Source organism: Neofelis nebulosa, chromosome 3 (assembly GCF_028018385.1).
Source record: "Neofelis nebulosa isolate mNeoNeb1 chromosome 3, mNeoNeb1.pri, whole genome shotgun sequence".
In the NCBI taxonomy this organism is placed as follows: Eukaryota; Metazoa; Chordata; class Mammalia; order Carnivora; family Felidae; genus Neofelis; species Neofelis nebulosa.
In genome coordinates, this window is record NC_080784.1 from 86,596,127 (window position 1) to 86,614,734 (window position 18,608).

General features: G+C 42.1%; 1 protein-coding gene and 1 long non-coding RNA gene across 4 annotated transcripts in view; both read left to right on the plus strand.

Annotated features, from left to right (window-relative positions):
- RNF150 (ring finger protein 150) overlaps nt 1-18,608 on the plus strand; it is a 291,172-nt gene that overhangs the window by 34,923 nt on the left and 237,641 nt on the right. The window lies entirely within an intron of this gene.
- Nucleotides 11,802-13,118, plus strand: LOC131507044 (uncharacterized). Its single transcript, XR_009259286.1, has 2 exons — nt 11,802-12,742; nt 13,045-13,118. It is a non-coding gene; the product is annotated as an uncharacterized LOC131507044 (long non-coding RNA).

An 18,608-nucleotide genomic window follows, 5' to 3' on the forward strand; every position in this document is an offset into this window, starting at 1 on the left:
CATGGCTTTTGCATTTTTACAGTGTTAGAAAGAAAAAGACTATGGGACAAAGACCTGGGCCTGCAAAATCTAAAATATTTATTATTTTCCCTTTACAGAAAGTTTGCCAACTTCTGGTCATATTCTGTATTGATAGTGACTTTCTCCTAGCATTTAGAAAAAAATTAAAAAAAAAATTTTTTTTAACGTTTATTTATTTTTGAGACAGAGACAGAGCATGAACGGGGGAGGGGCAGAGAGAGAGGGAGACACAGAATCGGAAGCAGGCTCCAGGCTCTGAGCCATCAGCCCAGAGCCTGATGCGGGGCTTGAACTCACAGACCGCGAGATTGTGACCTGAGTCGAAGTCGGATGTTTAACCGACTGAGCCACCCAGGCGCCCCTAGAAAAAATTTTTTAAGGTTATTTATTTATTTTGAGAGAGCAAGAGAGGGTGAAAGAGAAGGAGAAGCAAAGAGAGGGAGAGAGAGAATCCCAAGCAGGCTCCATGCTGTCGGCACAGAGCCCAACGCAGGGCTTGAACTCATGAACCCTGAGATCGTGACCTGAGCCAAGATCAAGAGTCAGATGCTTAACCAACTGAGCCACTCAGACACCCTTTCTCCTAGCACTTCAAAGATAATATTCCATTGTCTTCTATTTGTTGCTACTGAGAAATCATCTAATAGTTATTAGTCACTATTTTATGGTATTGTGTCTTTTCTCTCTAGCTGCTTTCAGTATCTTCATTGTGTATTTGGTGTTCTTCAGTTTCACCGTGACATGTCTAGGCATGACCGTCATTATCTAGGAAATCCTTAGTTATGAGTAAAACCTTGCCTCTCCACACATCTGTGTGCTTCTGACGCTGCACATAAGTGAATGTCAAATGTTTTTATTTTATCTTATTTTTATTATATCTGTGAACCTCTTTTTACATTTTCTCTTCTCTGCATTCTATGTGATACTTCAGCTTTGTCTCCCCTCTCACCAATGGTCTGTCTCTTCAGCTGTGTCTATAATCGTCTGCTGAACCTGAGCTTGGACTTCCTGTTATATTTTTCATTTTGGCAAGTGTGCTTCCAGTTCTTGTTCAGATCTGCTCTGTTTTTATAGTCTCTCAATCTTTCATCACATTTTCTATCTTTTATTCCCTTAAAAATAATAAACCCATTTTATATTCTGTTAACACCTGCCAGCTTTGCACATCTGCTTCGGTATCTTCGTTTCTGTCTCACTCATGGAGGCTTGTGTTTTCATTTGTATATTGACTTTATGAGTTTGAGTTCGTTAGAGCTTTGTTCATGAGAATCTTTTGGAACCTGTTTGTAGAATTCTTCTGAGAGGCTCTGGATTTGCTTCTGCTGACAGCCTCAATGCACTAACCCAAAGCCACTTTAAAATAATTTGGAGGGTGAGGTGTTTGTTGTCATAGGTCACCCGGGAGGGTAAATTCAGGCCCTACCTGTATAGAGTGTGTTTAGGGGGGATAATTATCCAAGGGGAAATAGTTTTTTTCCTTTTCATACTGAGATCCAAGGCTCAAACAGAAGACCATCCTACAGGGAAGGTGTTTTGCTTGTTTCTTTTCTAGTCCATCCATTTCAGGGCTGCCCTTCAGGGGTTCCACCTTTGCATAGGAGTCTCCCTTTTTGTTCTCTCATCCTACTAAGCCCCAGGATTTGTGTCTTTTTCCTTCATAAACACTAGCTCAAGGCCGCAGGAGCAGTAGTGCCCTCAGGGCAGTGGACCTTCACTGCTGGTTTACCTGTGTGGAATCATGCCTTCTTTTTATTTCTGACCTGACTTTTTCACCAACTCATTTCTTTTACAAGAGGTATTTTATTTTCTTTATTTTGTTTATGTTTTATTTATTTTTGAGAGAGAGAGAGAGAGAGAGAGAGAGCGCACGAGAGCAGGGGAAGGGCAGAGAGACAGAGAGACATAGGATCTGAAGCAGGCTTCAGGCTCTGAGCTGTCAGCACAGAGCCCGAACCCACAAACCGCGAGATCATGACCTCAGCTGAAGTCAGACGCTTAACCTGCTGAGCTACCCAGGCGCCCCCAAGACATATTTTAAATAATGCATCCAATATTTTGAGATGTTTTGCACTAGAATGAGTTTCTTTCCCACATAGTACAGGAATGGATAAGCCAGTCCTTTTTCTACTTATCTGTGTATAATTGCTTATATTGTTCTCCAAAAGAAAAAAAAAAATCATTGACCCTTTAAAAGTACAATATGGCACACCAGGATGCAGATGGAATTTGGAATTGGTAAATGCTGCCTTGTCACTCACTTTATACCCTCCAGGGCCCAAATTTCTGGTCTGAAAAATGGAAATGTAATCTCTGTGTGACCTGCCTCGTGATATATTATAAGAAAAAGAAAAAGATAATCTGTCTCTTTGAATGTGATGATAAATCATTGAGTAGTCCAGAAATGTACTATTGGCATGGCATTATTTTTAATGATGCCAAGAATACCTGATATGGAGGGCTCTAAAGAAAAAAGTGATGAATACAGATTTCCTTAGGAGGTCCTATTTGTTTCCTTTTTTTGATGTTAACGAAATATATATATTTAGCGAGGCTTTATCACGCTAGCCTGAAGTTAAGTCAGTCTACCTACTGAGATGGGAGTCGGGTATCTTGGCCGTGAATACTGTAGTGTGTTTATATGTTTTTGTGTTAGCACAATCAGCAGAAGCCTTGGTGGTGATTCGTTTTTGGCAGGTCTGAATCACTGGCTTGTATTTGTCGTTCCTTTGTATGCTGGTAGCGTGATCCATATGAATTAGTGGTCTGTCTTAAAGGACAGCTGAGGAATTGAATATAGTATTTGTTTCTGTGTAGGAGCATCACAGAAGTGTCAGTGTTGAAGGACCTGAAGGTCATCTAGTTTATCTGATTCCTACACCCGCCCCAGTTCAGTACTTGAAATACCCCCTGCTGTATCTGCCCAGTGGCTAATTTAGGTTTAATTTCCTCCAGGGAAAGGAAGCCACCGTATTGTATTTGGAGACAGCAAAGTCTACTTTAAACTTTTGTTTCCCTTTTGCATTCACTGGTTGTTTCTTTCCACTCCTGTCCTGGGACTTTATCAATAAGGCTGGCTAAGCCACCCCCACGTGTGCACACATCTCAAGACAAATGTCATGTTGCCATTCGATCTTTTTCCTAATCTGAGGGAAAATCTCAAGTTTCTGCAATTCCCTAAACAACTTATTTTTAAGTTCTCAGGTTCTGTTTAGCTTAAAATGCATCACACGTGGACTTAGTTCTTGGAACACATTTGCACTTTTAATCCTCATGTCCATTGTAATGGGGGGTGGGTCTTATGATTACCCCCATTTTATAGATGGGGAACCCATCTAAAAAGAGGCCACGGACGTTGCTCAAGGCCATGTTCCTGGGAAGGAGTGGAGCTGGGATTCTGACCCTGCTCTCACTGGCTCTAGAAGCCAGACCTCCAGTACCCTCACTGATCCTTTTTGCTGTTTCTCCTTAATGTTAGTGCCCAGGAAAACACACCGTTTCAGGTGTGGACTCACCTAAGTTAGATAGAGTGGGACTGCTCTCTCCTGTCATCTGAGATGTTGCCTGAAAACAAGCACCTGACACACTTCCCAGGAGGGTATGGCATTTTTTTGTTGTTGTTGCATGTGTAGTCTTCTTTAAAAATTTTGAATGAATAACCTATGTTTAGGAAAAGTGGAGATGCCACGTTGCAGTCCACATTCCCAGCTTCTCTGGGGAAAAATTTCAAACTCTGGTGACCCCGGGCCCTTACTCTTAAAAACCAACCATCACCGGGAGCTGAGCAGTGGGCATGTGTTTGTTTGCCAGTTCATTTTCTCTTCCTGACCTGCTTCCTTCACTTACAGACCCTGTTGTCATGTAAAGGCATGAACCCAGCATCAAAGTGTTCTGTTTTTATGTATGTAACTTAAGAACGTACTGGCTCTTTGGGTTGATGTATAACTATTGTCTTATACTGGGGTCATGAGCCTCTAAAATCGCTTTCTAAGTATGCCACTAAGACCTGCTTTCCTATCCTATCTTTATGTGATTGGTTTCCTGCATCAATAAATGTAGAGGTAATTTTTTCCATTTGTCCCATTAAATTTTATTGAATTAGATCAAGCCTTTTTCTTTTTTGCTAGTTAAGATTTGATGCCTTTTTATACCCTGATTGAGTTATCCATCAGATTTGCTATTAGTCTTTTGAGAATAGATGCAGCTGAAAGTAACAGAAAAGCAAAAATAACATGGGCTTCAACTAGGCAGAAGCTTCCCTCTCACAGGAATGAAGTGTGAACTTGTACTATCCGAGGTTACTCCAGCACCTTCATGATCCTTAGGGACCTATGCTTCTCTTAATATTGTAGCTTTACCATCTTCAGCACATATTCTGGGACGGTCCAGGCTGCCCACTTGGAAGTCACATGTTAACACTGTCACTCACACTTAGGTCAGCATCAACCTTCAAAACGGGCTGGGATATGCTGGCTTTATTCACAGTGGCCATGTGTGCAGCTGAAGAACAGAGTCTATTATAGGAAGATAATTGGGGACAACCAGCAGCCTTGTCTTCTAGCTATTTGTTCCCTATAAATTTGATCACAGTTGCATCCATGTATCTATATAAGTTATTGCTTAGAAACATTAAGACAGGACATTGGACAGAAAACTCTGTGATATGATGCTGTACATTTACCTTCAGGTGTATACACAACTGTATGTAGTCAGTATCTCAAGATTAGGGAAAGGCAAGCTAGGTTATATCTATTGCTGGTGTAGGGGCCACTCTTAGTGGTCTCTCCACCTTCATATGTGATTACCCTTCATATGCCCCTATTGTGCATTCGGGGGGACATCTTCCCAATAGGCGTTGTGCTGGTAAATGAGATCAGAGATACAGGGAGTTATTAGGAAGTTAAATGGTCCCCCTGGTCAGTTTTTTCTTGCCATAAACCATAAGTTTTCAGCTAGTTTTCTTTTCCTCTTATAGCTGTTTCTTCCCACTTTCTTTATTCATGTCCCTGCCTCCATTTGGCTGAGAATCCAAAATTCCTCTTCCCTATTCTGTCAACAACATGCACCAGGCCCTTAACTAAGGCTAAAGACTCTCACAGCCATGGTCCCTGGGCCTGTATGTTTTGCCTGTTTTAGATTCTATGGTAGCTGTGATCGGACTGGAAACGATTGTCCAATTTCATATATTCCTAGACGCAGAGCTCACCAAATCCCCTGATGGCAAAGCTCATTAACTGCTACCCTTGCCCTCCAGTCCTTCAGCTTTATTTGTCCTGGAGGGTTCTGGGATCCAACCCAGGCAGCAAGATAAATAACAGCTAGTTCTTCTTTCTTTGCATTCCTGAGTGCCTCCAGGCTGCAGAACACCTCACTGGACCTTGCCTTTCTAGAGAACAGTCTCCAAAGACTAGATCAGCAAGAGAATTCAACTAAGTGCATCATAGAGACTTTATTAGCAATAATGTAAAATACTAGGATCTGTGATCTGGTTGCCTCCCTTTTATCTCAGACAATTATGAAACATGTTGTTGGAAGGTTTTTTTCCCCTAGAAGATGAAAAAATTGATTTTGGACATGTAAGCATGTTTTACTGGTGACCAGTGTAAAAGCCTAGTGAGGATGTGTATTTCATATTCTCTTCTTCTCCCATCCTCTCTCTCTCACCCTCTTGCCCTCTTCCCTCCCCTCCTCTCTGCCTGTTGCCTGTGTGTGTGTGTGTGTGTGTGTGTGTGTGTGTGTGTGTGTGTAATAGAAAAGCAAAGTGTTTTAGCACCTTATATTTCTAAGGAGATGATATAGCAATTCTTGATTTCCATAGAGCTGCCAAAATTCACAGATAACCAATATGGAACAAAGGAAGTAGTTGAATTTCCTATTTAGTTGTTTTATTTTATGTCACTTTTTATTTATTATTTTTTAAGTTTATTTATTATTTATTTGAGAGAAAGTGAGAGCAGGGGAGGGGCAGAGAGTGAGGGAGAGTGGGAGAATCCCAAGCAGGCTCTGCGTGCAGCACACAGAGCCCAACACAGGACTTGAACTCATGAAACTGCAAGATCATGACCGGAGCCAAAATCAAGAGTTGGACGCTAAATTGACCGAGGCACCTGGGTGCCCCTTTTTATTTCACTTTTTAAATTTTTTTTTAAGTTTTTTTACTTTGAGAGAAAGAGTGGGCAAGCGATCAGGGGAGAGGGAAGAGAGAGAAGGAGACAGAGGATCTGAAGTGGACTCAGCAGAGACCCTATGCAGGGCTTGAACTCACAAACCTCCAGATCGTGACTTGAGCCAAAGTTGGACGTTTAACCAACTGAGCCACCCAGGTGCCCCTTTATTTCACTTTTTAATTTTTTTAATGTTTATTTATTTTTTGAGAGAGAGAGAGTGAGCAGGGGAGGGCAGGGAGAGAGACACCGAATCTGAAGCAGGCACGAGGCTCTGAGGTGTCTTCACAAAGCCCAATGCGGGGCTCGAACTCAGGAACCATGAGATCATGACCTGAGCCAAAGTTGGACACTCAACTGACTGAGCCAACCAGGCATCCCTATTTCACTTCTTTTTAAATTGTTTTTTATTTAAAAAAAGGTTTTTTTTTTTTTTTTTTTTTTTAATGTTTATTCATTTTTGAGAGACAGAACAGCATGTGAGCTGGTGAGGGGCAGAGAAAGAGGGAGACACAGAATCCAAAACATGCTCCAGCCTCTGAGCTGTTAGCACAGAGCCCAGCTCTGGGCTCGAACTCACCACGAGGTCATGACCTGAGCTGAAGTCGGATGCTTAACCCACTGAGCCCCCCAGGCGCCCCTATTTCACTTTTTAAATGCAACTCCTCTTAAGCAGATCTCTCAAGTTTTATCAGTAATTATAAGGCAAAAAAGAGTATTAGTTCAAGTTGTCAGAGTAACATTCTAATATTAACGATACAAACAGTTCAAATTCTTTCAAGCCCAGCTTCTCTTTCAAGTTGGCTTTAAGTCTCTTTAAATTGTGATCATTCTGATAACCTGATGGCTTTTGTCTGTTCCTCCCTTTTCCTCTCCTGGAAGGAAAAGCAGGAACCAGGAGGCTGGATTGTTCAGATGAGTTTCAGGGCAGTGTGTGTATGCCAGTGGGACAGATCACTATGTGTCAGCCACTATGGATATTAACATATTTGATCTTTCCATCCACGTAAAGTGGTTTTTGATATCGCAGGGTATATGAGAGTAAATGGAGCCTCAGAAAGTTTAAGTCATTTGCCCACAGTTACCAACTAGTAAGGGGCAGAAGTGCTATGCAGACGTGCTCCCCTGGGCTCCAGAGCCCAGCCTCCTTCACTGAACACCGCTCCCGCGGGAAGGGGCGCTGGCCACTGCTTCTGGGATCTACTAGAGGAAGCCTTCGGTGACCAGCCTGAGGAATTCAGAATTAATTCTATGGGCGTCTACTTTTTCCTCTTGATAAAAAAACTATCTGTGAAGCAATTGTCATGAAAGATGTAACTGCTGGCATCACAGAGATGTCCGTGCTGCCCAACTAGTAAGTATTGGATGAGGAGCTCTTTCTCAAGTGAGGGTGGCTGACCTACAAAAAAAAAAAAAAAAAAAAAAAAAAAAAAAAAAAAAGTTAAGCGAGGGATATATATGGAAGAAAAAATAGCACATTGTGCTTTTTTAAAAAAGATACATTTAAGGGGCGCCTGGGTGGCGCAGTCGGTTAAGCGTCCGACTTCAGCCAGGTCACGATCTCGCGGTCCGTGAGTTCGAGCCCCGCGTCAGGCTCTGGGCTGATGGCTCGGAGCCTGGAGCCTGTTTCCGATTCTGTGTCTCCCTCTCTCTCTGCCCCTCCCCCGTTCATGCTCTGTCTCTCTCTGTCCCAAAAATAAATAAAAAAAAAAAAAAAAAAAAAAAACGTTGAAAAAAAAAAAAAAAAAGATACATTTAAAAGCTTGGCTGATTTTTTAAAAAATTAAGAGCAGGGACTATAAAACATCATTTATTAGCTACTGCACAACCAAAATTTCAAAGCAGAAGTGTTTTCATAGCATTGAAGTAGAAAGAGATGGGGGGGGAGAGAAAGGGAGATGGAAAGAAATAAAAGTTTTAAGGTAGAAATAGATAATTAGCCCCTTGGAGTGGGGTGGAGGGAGTAGATAAATAGGGAGAGGAAAAGGTAGATGTAAAAAGAAGGGGCAGTAGACAAAAATATGCAACATAGAGGAAAGAGAGAATAAAGGGGAAGTTTTCCGAAGTGCACATTGTTTGTGATGCCCTGTTCATTCACTTGGGCTGTTGTCTTTCTTATTGTAACAAAGACCTATCCGGGGTGCCTGGGTGGCTCAATTGGTTAAGCATCTGACTCTTGATTTCAGCCCAGGTCATGATCTCATGGTTTGTGGGATCAAGCCCCACATCAGGCTCTGTGCTAGGCATGGAGCCTGCTTGAAATTCTCTCTTTTCCTCTCCCTCTGCCCCTCCCCTGCTTACTCACACACACGTGCCTTCTCTCCCTCTCTCAAAACGAGGACCTATTTATTTTTTTAAATTTTTTAATTTTTTAATTAATTTTTGAGAGAGAGACAGAGTGCAAGCGGGGATGGGCAGAGAGAGAGGGAGACACAGAATCTGAAGCAGGCTCCAGGCTCTGAGCTGTCAGCACAGAGCCTGATGCGGGGCTCGAACCCATGAACCGTGAGTCATGACCTGCAGTGAAGTTGGACACTCAACCAATGAGCCACCCAGGCGCCCCAGAGACCTGTTTATTTTATTTGAAATACATAGTAGTTGTTTATTTCTGCACTGCAGGATGGAGAACAGTGTCAGCTGTGGCCACCTACTGTATGGATTTCTCTTCAGTATCTGCAAGAGTTATTTTGTGTTTTAGTGGGATGTCAAAAACAGTGCACTGCTATTAAGTAGGTACTATTAACTAGGCACTATAAACTGTACACATCTGATTTGGCAGTTTATATGAGTATATCCCTTTACTTACTAAACTGATAAGTATATATGTATATAGTTCATCTGTAGTACTAATTAATGTCAATATACTGCTTTTGCACATACACACACACACACACACACACACTAACTAAAAGCAAGCTGGCCTTAATGATAGTAATATTGAATAAAATAATAACTAAGGCAAAAATATGGATAGGGATGAAGAGAAAGTAAAGAGAAATAGTATTTATTACTTACAGGAACAATCTACTAAGAAGATATTATAGTCATTAATTTGTCCTATATATATAATTTGTGCTACACTATACATTCTAAATAAGATTCTGAACAGACACCCTGAGGGGCACCTGTGTGGCTCAGTTGGTTAAGTGTCCGACTTTGGCTTAGGTCATGATCTTGCAATTCGTGAGTTTGAGCCTGCATCAGGCTGTGTGCTGACTGCTCAGAGAGCCTGCTTCAGATCATCTGTCTGTCTGTCTCTCTCCCTCCCCTGCTGGTTCTCTCTCTCTCTCTCTCAGAATAAATAAATAAACTTTAAAAATTTTGGAATTATGGTTGTCCTTGTTTTTTGTTATTTTGAGCTTTTGTTGTCGCTTTAAGTCAGGAATAAGAAGTCCGTTTTGTGCTGGTTGCATTTTACAGCATCAGTGTCTCCTGCCACATAATGGATTTCACATCACTATGAATTGTAATTTAGTGTGTAATCTTTTATGCAAGCTACTTTGCAAACACCTGGCACTTAGTGCTTCATAAGTCTTTGTTGAATGAATGCATACATGAATGCATGAGTGAATGAATGAAAATTGGGAGTCATGCTAGACAGGTTTCTCCCTTACCTTAACTTTAGTGGGCATGCTGTAGAATAGGAGAAAGGGAGAAGTAAAATCCTGAGAGATTCTTATGTAAAGGGCTTCATCTATAAGCTGAGGGGTTTGCATCCAGTGACCCAAAGGATGCTTCTAGATCTAAGTCTCTGGTTCTAGTTTATGTCCCTGGGTTTATTGACTATTTCTAGCAGGCATTGGTCTGTTGTTCCCCTCAGATTTACAGTTTTTAGTTTTGTTGTCATTGTTTGCCTTGCTGAGAGAAGTTAAAATGGCCAGTGCTGTTAGAAGCCAAGCCTCTCCTTAAGAACCCTGGGTCATACTCCCTCATGCCCAGTACATATCCCATTTCTCCACTTTGCAGAGGCTCTATTCCAGGTATCCCTTTGTGTACTTCAAATTTTCTCTGTTCTTTGAAGAGGTATTATCTATGCAGCTCTACCCAGATAACTTCCATAATTCCTTTTTTGTGTCAATTAAATTTACATACCTAAAATAAAGTTTAAACACAGTTGAAGAATTTACTAAAAGTATCTTATCAAAAACTATGGATCATTTCTTACTGTAAGTATTTTCACTGGTCATTTAAATTTCGTGGTGATCATGAGGATATCCCTCTATGATCTTAGCCATTTTAAGATAATTTTTCATACCTGGCCTCCACAAAGTCTGCTTGGTAGGGGGTGAGGTTTCTAGGAAAATATGAAAGAAGTATTTGGATCAGGGAGTATATTAGCTCAGGCTGCTATAACCATACCATTATAACCATAATACCAGAGGCTCGTGGTTTAAACAACAGAAATTTATTTCTTGCAGTTCTGGAGGCTGGAAAGTTCAAGATCAAAGTGCTGGCAAGGTAGGTTTCACTTGAATCCTCATCTCCTGGTTGTAGACAGTGGCCTTCTTGCTGTGTCCTCACATGGTGGGGTGTGGGGGTATGATCTGGTGTCTCTTCCTTTTTTTTTTCTTTTAATAAAGATACCAACAGTACAGATTAGAGCTCCACCGTTATGACCTCATTTTAACTTTCATCACTTCCTTATTGGCCCTGTCTCAAACACCGTCACACTGGGAGTTAGAGCTTCACATACGAATTTTCGGGGGACATGATAAGCCTGATGCAGAGAGGAAGTGAAAAGGAGGAAGAAAGAGAGGAGTATGATGGGCAAAGGATTACATGATGAAGGAAAGGAGGACAGTGCAGAAAGGGAGGCGGGGGGGGGGACGATAAGGGGCGGCTGAATCGAGGTAGTCGAGGAAGTGGACAATGAGGCAAATGACTGGGAGTGAAGAGGGACACGGTTTGAGTAGATTCTTCTTTGATCCTTCTTCTTAAGCCCGGCAGACACAGATGCCCTGGAAATCTTGACTGTGTGGCCCTCTTTTGTTTCTGTTTCTCTTGCTTTTCATAGAACAATTCTGGTGTGTACTTTAAACTGTCCCCTGGATGCAGATGATGTATAGGCCGTAATCTGTCTTTTCACTTAGGTTTTAGCCCTTTATTTCAAGCCGCCTGAAGGGACTGTCCTACATCAGGACATCTGGTCTTCAGGCAGGCTCTTACATGTGTCTTGCATCAGGCTTCATGTGTCTAAATGGAAGCTGTGTTTCTTCTCCCACCTGCTGGTAACTGGCTGTCCTCTCTGTGTGTTCAGGTGCCATCTTTCACACTCTGTTGGCATCCAAACTTCCTCTTCCAACTACATGTATTTTCCCTCCTTCTCTTTTATTCTGTCCTGCAACGGCATTAGACCAAGCCAACGTGAGAAATTTTTTAACTGGTTTTTCTGCTGGGGTGCCTGGGTGGCTCAGTCGGTTAAGCATCTGACTTTGGCTCAGGTCATGATCTCGCAGCCAGTGAGTTTGGGTCCTGCATTCGGCTCTGCGCTGACAGCTCGGAGCCTGAGGCCTGCTTCAGATTCTGTGTCTCCCTCTCTCTCTGCTCCTCCCCCACTCTCTCTCTCTCTGCTCCTCCCCCACTCTCTCTCTCTCTCTCTCTCTGTCTCTCAGCGATGAATAAATGTTAAAAAAAAAATTGTTTTAAAGGTTCTTCTTTCTAACTTAACCCCTCTGATGTCTTAAGTTCTTAATTACAAAATCACTTTGCTTGAAAATCTCCCACGATTTTCCATTACCCCTGTTAGTCCGGTCACATGTGAGGTCTAATATCTGCCTCGTAGTAGGTGTCTGTTCCACCCGTAACCAACTACCCCAGGACTCGAGTGGCATAAAACCACCATTTTTATGTTCCAGATTTTGTGGGTCAGGAATTTGGATAGGGCACAGAGGCAGTGGCTTGTCTGTCATCCCCAGTGCCTGGGCTCTCAGCCGAGAAGACTCCAAAGCTGGAGGTGACTTGATGATGGGGTGTTCTGGCACTGCCTCTCCTTGTGTTTGGTGGCCTTTGCTGACCCTGAAGACCTCCTCTGTGATGTCATCTGGAGCCCCTACACATGGCTTCTGTGTGTGGTGGTGCATCCACCTGGACTAGTTGGGAAATCCTCGGAGCATGGTGGCAGGCCCCAAGAGTGAGGGTCACAAGAGAGCCAGGCCTTTTTAGGATCTAGCTTCGGAAGTTGCATAGCACCTGTAATGCCCTGTGAGTGGAAGGAGTCACAAAGCTCTGCCCAGCTAGGTTCAAGATGAGGGTCTGTAGACCCCCACCTCTCAATGAGACGAGTAGCAGAGCCCGTTGTGAGAAGGATGTATGGGCTGGGAGGTATTGTGATGGCATTGCCAAAAGTGATCTCATTTGAACCAGTTAGTCACCTCACCTCTGTTCTTCAGGCTTATTCCTGAGCCCGCACTCTGCTTCGTGCTACCTCCGTGCTACAGTTACCCATGACCCCCTTCTTTGCTGATCAGAAGTCTAGGCATCCTTTAGTACCCAGCTCAGTCTGCAGACTGCCAGCAACAGACGTAGAGGGAAAAGCAAAGCTCTTCTCTGTTATGTTTAAGGTCCGTTGTGTTTCCATAGTTGGCAAATTTAAGAGACTTAGTTATAATTAAAATAGGCACTGAGAGTATTTTCAAAATGCTGTATCTCTGATATCTAGCTTCATGCTGAAATAATCTGTTTGCTCTGCAAATTCTCTCTCTCAGAGGGTAAAATGCCTTGTTTGGTTTTGTTTCCTGGAGAAAAGTTACAACCTGGATTTTCTTTGTCTTTCCGATCTATAGCATGAACAAATATTTCAGAATATATAGCGTTACCGCAAACCCAAAGGAATGATCAAATAATCCTCTTTTCCATTACTTAGGAGACAGTGAGCATACTTCGGCTCATGGAAACCATTATCTGCTAAGCTGAAGTCATTAAAATGGTCAACATTCAGGAGTTGTACAGCTGTCATTATTTGTCATGTGTTTCTGATTCATGCCTCGGAATGAAATGGGTGCATTATACCTAAATTTAAGTCTGATTCAAATTAGGGGAGGTCTTATCCACACCAAATTACACTGGTCAAGAGATAGAAATTAGGTGTATTTGTGCAGAGGTGGGGACGGGGCTCTTTTAGAATCTGTCACTTTGGTTTCCACTACACTTCCAAACAGCGTATTTTTAATCTTTGCTCAGTCTTTGCGTATGCATATTTCGGTAAAACTGTAGTCAGTTGCTTTTATAGCTTTCATAAATGCCTAGAAAGACGTGAGTCACGTAAGAGATTTGTACTATGCCACTTTGAGCATATACATGTGAATTATGTGTACACATTCTGTCACGTTGGCACAAAGTACTCCACAAACAACTTTGCCCATCCTCAGGGTCTCTGTGCCTTTGGGCGAAACAGAAGGGACAAATGGAGATGTATAACCAGGCTCTCCTCCTGTGACACGGGTGTCCTACTGATCGGGTCCTCACCGTGTCTTACGCACCCTGTATGTCTTTCATGATGCTGTGTCCCAGTCTGGTTCAACACCTGTAGCTTCAGCCTTGTAACTTCAGGCGAGGCAGAGCCAAAATTTGTCACGAAAACCAACACCGGTGTGTAAATCGAACCTGTTAATAGTTCTAAGCCAGAGTAGAAAAGGAAGGGAAGGAGGGCAAAAAAGAAGGGCAAACTTAGGATCAAGCTTGTGGCCTTGAGCACAAAGTATTTTCACTGAGTCACTTGATTTTTTTTGAGTATAGTTATTGGTGTTTTTCTTGCTTAAGGTGACAAAGTCAGTATCTAAGGATTTCACTTGTTACACAAATTCAAAAGAATTGGTTATTTCTCTATGCTTTTTTTGGTTGTTGAGAAATCTTCTGGTAAGAGGGGGAATTGTGGAGTACGGCTGCTGAATTTACCGTCTTTCATAAACCATTCTGATGGTTCGTTAGGAATAGGCCTTTTACTGTGGGATATCTTAAAAATCAGAAAACATGGGGAAGCTTATTGTTAGACTAGATGCTAAGTGTCTACAGGGGGTCTGAAAAGGTTTGGAAACAAGGAAAATGTGTATTACTGTATTTTTTTTCAGATTCACTATTGTACACACTGTTTTAACTTAGATATTCTTCATCTGAAGGTTGAAAGAAACCATACTGAGCATGATATTTGAAAATGTAGTTAACATAATATGTAAAAATTATTCTGATGGTTCCTGACACCTCCCCTGTTAGGCACATTTTTTTTTTTTTCTTTCTGCACCGAATTAGAAAGGCAGAGGCAAGGAGATAAAGAGGATTTAGGGGAGGTAGGGCTGTGGTGGCTCAGTCAGCTAAACATCTGACTCTTGATTTTGGCTCATGTCATGTTCTCACATGGTTTGTGAGTTCAAGCCCCACATGGGGCTCTGTGCTGACAGCGTGAGCCTGTTTGGGGTTCTCTGATTCCCTCTCTCTCTCTGCCTCCCCCCTGTTTGCACACTCACTGGTGCCCTCTAAATAAATAAATAAACAGCAAACAAACATAAAAAAAACAAAAAACAAAACAAAACAAAAACCCAGGATTGGGAGCATAAGGAGAGCTGTCCCCAAATCATTCATCTCAGGGCATGAAGACCAGAACAATCAGAAAATGCCAGAAAAACCAGTAATGGTGCAAATGACTATTGAACAGCGGTTGAATTGAATCCCTCAATTACCCTGTGCACTGGTTTAAAAGTTACATTGGTTCCAGGAAATGTGGCCCATAATGTATACAGCAGTGCAGCAGTGATGTAGGAATCTATTTAATCCCTCAATTATGTACATTGCTTTTAGGCTTTTTAAAAAAGCCTTTAGGGAGTATGCTTAATAACTACTTTGTATTATTTCAATCCCTTTTCCCTGAAGAGTTCAAAACAGCAGAGGAACTCGAAGCTCAAATTAATCGTGTTGCTGTGGTCCCTCCACCCATGTGTTGGGCCTAAGCAATTAACCTAAATGGCAAAGCTGAAGCATGCTTTTGGGAAGCAAACGGCATTTGGTTTCTTTGGTACAAACACATGATTACACTTTGACAGTGAAATAGCACCGAATGCAGAGTGACCATACAATTCTGAGAACCCTGGGGCACAAGCAGAACAGCTTACGGGTTTGAAAAGTAAACAGAATTCTCTGCAGGGTATAGAAAACTAGAAGAAAACCCAAGGTGTCTCTATTCTGTAGTTATTGAATGGGTGAGTGTGAAAACCCTAAGGAAGGACTATTTAAGTTGTTCTTTGAACACACACGAAAGTTGCCTGTCTCTAAGGGAATAATTAGTTTTGGAAAACTGTTACTCTGGTTTCTCTCCCTAAATAGAGATGGATGGGTACATTCTCTCACACGCATGCATACACATATACATAGAAGAATAATTTATGGGGCGCCTGGCTGACTCAGTAGGAAGAGCCTGCAACGCTTGATCTAGGGGTTGTGAGTTCAAGCCCCACGTTGGGTGTAGAGATTACAAAAAAATAAACTTTAAAAAATTCAATTATGGGGGCACCTGGGTGGCTCAGTCGGTTAAGCGGCCGGCTTCGGCTCAGGTCATGATCTTGCGGTTTGTGAGTTCGAGCCCCGCGTCGGGGAGCTGACAGCTCAGAGCCTGGAGCCTGCTTTGGATTCTGTGTCTCCCTCTCTCTCTGCCCCTCCCCTGCTCATGCTCTGTCTCTCTCTCTCTCTCTCTCTCAAAAATAAGTAAACATTAAAAATTTTTTTTTTAATTCAATTACGATTCTGAAAGGTCTTGAACCTTACAGACCTCTGTTTTGTCTTTGCTTATTTTCATTATGTTTCTAAGTGGTATTCAGGGTTTTTTTCCAATAAACTTTGGAAAACAAAAATTTAACTTTTACTAGGAAAATTTCATAAATCTTTTTTTAAATGTTTATTTTGAGAGAGAGAGAGAGAGAGAGAGAGAGAGAGAGAGAGAGAACGCACAGAGGAGGAGCAGAGCAAGAAGGAGGGAGACAATCCCAAGCAGTTTCCGTGCTAACAGCGAGGCTCAAACTCACGGGCCGTGAGATCATGACCCAAGCTGAAATCAAGAGTTGGACGTTTAACGGACCGAACCACCCAGGCGACCCAGGAAATTTCATAAGTCTCAAGTTGTTAAATCAACTTCGTGCACACAAAATCCCTCTCATGCTTAGACTGATTTGCTTGATGATGATGTGGTGGTGTCTCTGTCCCATCGAAGCACTGGTCTTCAGGTGTTTCCATTTTAGGCAGCATAGGTTTCCTTTTGTCTCCTTTATTTCCTGCTCTTATCACTGGATATAAGCCCACTTCTGCATCTCTAAGAGTGAGTTGCTTAGCAGCTGAAGTTAAGAAGGACCTCAGAGAAAACACTGGAAGAAAGTGGAGAAAATTAACCTAGCTCAAAGTAACAGCTCATCTAACATGTAAATGCCACTTATTTTAATGACTGATAGCGTTGGTTGTAAATTAAAATAGAGTTCTCCAAATGCTGACATGTCCTTAGCCTTGCCTTCCTTTCTGGAATTTGAGCATTGAAGATGTTATACCTGTAAGGGCTGCTTACATCTGACACTACTCTCAAGGTTGACAGTGTTGAAGGCGAGGAGACAAAGCAGTAAATGATCTAGATGGTGGTGACTTAAAGGTTCTCCGACTCAGGATGGCCACTTACCCAAGGGTGATGCTTCTGAAGTTCCACTGCTCCTCACTGGTGACCACCACACTGGACTTGTGGTCCAGCAAACAGGTCACTAGACCCAGAGCCAGATGAGCAGATGCCGTTTGGTAATCAGGCCTCTCACGTATGGCCCAAGAGCTGTTCCACACTTGCGGCAGGGCACCCTGACTTTTGAGAGATTCCTGTTAACTTCCTGTCCCAGGTACACTGGACCTTTGCCTTCAGTCTGGCTTTTCCCCGCTTGGCACGCACACTCCAGTATCCCAGCATCTCCCATCACTGTCAGCCTATCCCGAGAACTAATTCTAATGCCCTCCACAGAGCTAAGCTTACGTTGTAAAAGCTGACACATTTTCCCCTTGCCCTTTTTCACACAAATGTAATTTGTTTAGAGAACGGAAGGTGGGGGGAGATGCAATTTCAGATAAGTAGCTGGTATTTTACAGAACAGAACTTCTCCTGGGACATGTTGCAAACGAGGACACATTTGAGATAAGTAAGGAATACAAAATGAAGCGAATTAAGAAATTGGATGACATGTTTTAAGCGGTTGCAGTGCCACATTTTGACCCTGAGAAAAGAAATTTTAAATCGATACTAACAGCTAGTACTGGATCAGGTGAAGTTAGCAAAGTGGCCAGGCGATTTCAGATTTGATGATGAACCCAGGGGTTTTATTCCATGTTTGTCTTTTGCAGCAAAAACAAAATAGTAGATGGGTTGGGAACTTGGTAGTGGAGGGAGAGGGGGAAGGACAGATTTCAGAGATTACTGAAAGAGGCAATGGGATTTCATGACAGATGATGGAGAGATTTAATGTGCTGCTGTAGGTTAATCTTCCTGTTTACAGCTGACTAATCTGGTTTCTCTGGGAAGAGGTGTTTTACAAGGGAGAAATACCTTTTCATTTTTTTAATTTAAAATATTACCTAAATATGTCTTTTGTGAATTAGGACTATTTTTACCAGTTTCCTGTATGATATACACTGAGGAGCCTCACTCTTATAATTTTAGACAATGTGTATTAAGTCCTAACTATGTTCTAGATGCCTTATTTCATATAATCATCACAATAATGCTCTGAACTCAGCACAACTTTTATTGACATTTACGTATAAGGGAATGGAACCTTCAGGGAGTGGAAATTTGTCTAAAGTCTCACAGGCCTTCTGGTCCAGAGCCTACAGTTCTGACTACTATCATGTAGGAGTAGGATACTAGGTAAATTCCGGGCATTAAATCTGTATAAGAGTCATGTTAGGAGACATCATTAGCCCCATTTTACTGATGAGGCAACTGAGGACATTAAGCTGATACATGCTGGGATTTACGGTCCTGTCGGTCTGTCCCTTCCAAGATCATTCTCTTTCCATTGCTGTATGTGGTGCTATGTAGATTGAGCTGCTGATAACATCTAATAACAACAGCTAATTATCCCCTTATAGCACTTACTATGTACCAGACACTGTTCTAAGCACTTTATATATATTAACTCTTTTAAGAGAAGGGTCCTGCATGGTAGCTATTTTACTTGCCATCCCAATTTTCACATGAAGAAATTGAAACACAGAGAGGTTAAGTATCTTGCCCAAGTTCATGTGGCTATTACATGGTAAGAGCTGGTGTTTGGGGCCAGGCAGTCTGACTCTAGCAATTGATCACTATATACTCTTTGCAAAGAATGAACATGAAAAGTGAAAATAAGAAAGGAAACAAAGAAACAAACAAAAAACCGCAAAGCAGCCTTTTGGCTTTCTTGGGAGTTTTAGTGGCCT